Source organism: Salvelinus alpinus, chromosome 6, assembly GCF_045679555.1.
Source record: "Salvelinus alpinus chromosome 6, SLU_Salpinus.1, whole genome shotgun sequence".
Classification (NCBI taxonomy): Eukaryota; Metazoa; Chordata; class Actinopteri; order Salmoniformes; family Salmonidae; genus Salvelinus; species Salvelinus alpinus.
The window spans coordinates 48366824-48369066 of NC_092091.1; the positions used below are offsets into that span (position 1 = coordinate 48366824).

General features: G+C 40.3%; 1 long non-coding RNA gene across 1 annotated transcript; it reads right to left on the reverse strand.

Moving 5' to 3' along the window:
* Positions 1-282: 282 nt before the first annotated feature.
* Positions 283-1920, reverse strand: LOC139577854 (uncharacterized). Its single transcript, XR_011675440.1, has 2 exons — positions 1605-1920; positions 283-1477 (listed from the first exon to the last, which is right to left on the reverse strand). It is a non-coding gene; the product is annotated as an uncharacterized lncRNA (long non-coding RNA).
* Positions 1921-2243: the final 323 nt, after the last annotated feature.

Genomic DNA, 2243 nt, shown 5'->3' on the forward strand with positions numbered 1-2243 from the left:
TCCCAAAAGCATGGTGGTATGCTTACTACGTGCACATGCTAAAATAAAGGAACGAGGTGGGTAGATACTGTAACTAGTGTGTCATTGTAGCAAAGTATTTATAAACAAAAAATCTGATCTCTTAAACGTTTCATTTTCGTTCTCTTATCTATACAATAGGCCATTTTAATTTGTATTTAATTCTAACTAAGTCACAGCCTATATGCGCAATTTATAGACTATAATGATTTATAGTGAATAAATATATATATATGCTGTTTAATGAGTTGGACAAATTTCCTGTCAAAATGTTTTATTTTTTTTATTTCACCTTTATTTAACCAGGTAGGCCAGTTGAGAACAAGTTCTCATTTACAACTGCGACCTGGCCAAGATAAAGCAAAGCAGTGCGACACAAACAACAACACAGAGTTACACATGGAATAAACAAACGTACAGTCAATAACACAATAGAAGAAGTCTATATACAGTGTGTGCAAACAAGCGTAACAAGTAATTTTGGGTGTCAGGGAAAACATATGGAGTATAAAGTATGTTATTTTCTTCCGGAATGTAGTGAAGTAAAAGTAAAAGTTTCCAAAAATATAAATAGTTAAGTAATGTACATATACCCCCCCCAAAAAAAACGTACATAGTACTTTAAAGTATTTTTACTGAAGTACTTTACACCACTGCCCAAATGCCTTCACACCAGTACATTAGCATACTTTATATACTGTTACATACGCACGTATCACATAGTATTCCATACATAAGTTAAGGCCATGCAACCTGAGTTGAAACCTGAGTGAGGTGCACATGTACAGTGCATAAACAGATGCATGCACCATATATTTATGTGGTGGACACTTGATACGGTCACATGATATTGTTGTGGTATGTCACAAAATTATGTTACGACCACACATATCAATATTAATTTTATGTATAAATATTTAGCTAAGTCTTTCTAAGTGGATGGGTCTCTACGGAAGGTGTAAACGGTACAGCCAAATGGTTACTTGCATAGTAGCAATATCAGAAGTAGATAGTGTCATATAAATAAAATATATAGTATGTACAAGAACAATATCAATATCAATGATAGAGGAGGTAGTTATATGCATACAATCAGGGGTAAAGTGGCTGAGCAGCAGGATACATAAAATAAATTGTAGCAGCAACATATGGCATTTGTGTTAGGAGAGAGTCATTTGAATAGAGGCACTGCAGATAATGCTGATGAGTGGTCTGTCCAAACCACGCATGAACAAGGGAATCTACATTCGGAGAGCCTGTTTCTGTCCTGCCCTTGACTTTGGTGCAGGGCATGTGATGTCTTCATCGTAAAACTCCCTGATCTTCTCAAAAAGATAAGTTTGTCAAGCTGTGTCCAGTCCAGGTGGTGCTTGTACAGGCAGACCATCAATTGGAGGAAGGATGTCAGCAGCCCGAACGCTCCTTGGTGAAAACAACACCAGGCTCCAGAGCAGCGCAGCTATAAAACAGAGAATAACAACAACAACAAAAATCAGAAGACATTACAATCTTGCACAACATCAATTCACCTCCCAAGTTTATATAAGAAAAATAACCTCATACAATGCAAGGAAAATTATTTTCACCTGAAGTGCTGGTACTGCTTGATCTGTGGCAGCGGCCTGAAATACGGAGTCAGGTGTTGTTGCCAGCCATAGCTTTCACCAGCACCGTATCATCTTCCAGTCCAACCAGCTGTGGGATGTTGACCCCTGTCACAGTGATGTCCTTCGTAACACCAGCAATCTCAGACAAAGTGTTCATTCTGTTTTTTCAGAAGCGCTGCTTGATGAGGCCGAAGCACCAGTTGGGGGCAAACTTGGTGTGGTCTGTGATCAGGAAGTGAAGATCCAGACTGTGGTGGAGCTTGTGCATGGTCCGCCAGGCTTTAACTTCCTGACTGATGTCTTGAGATTTTGCTTCAATATATTGTGGTATCCCAGGAGGTCTACCCCAGGGGATGGTAATAGAGGGGAGGTACGTGAGGCGACGTTGGCTCCCTCTGCTGGGAATACGGGAGCTGGGCACCCAGACAGCTCTAAGTGGAGGTAATTAGAGGAAAGTGCCAACCAGCTGTGGAGGCCAAATAAAAGGAGCACGGTGGCACACCGCGAGAGAGAACGTGGAAAGACTGACACCAAGTGAACGGAGAGAAGAAGGACCGAGCCAAACCTCAGTGATTTTCTTTTGTTTTTTTTCTGTCTTAGCAAAGTTGTTTTTGCGGA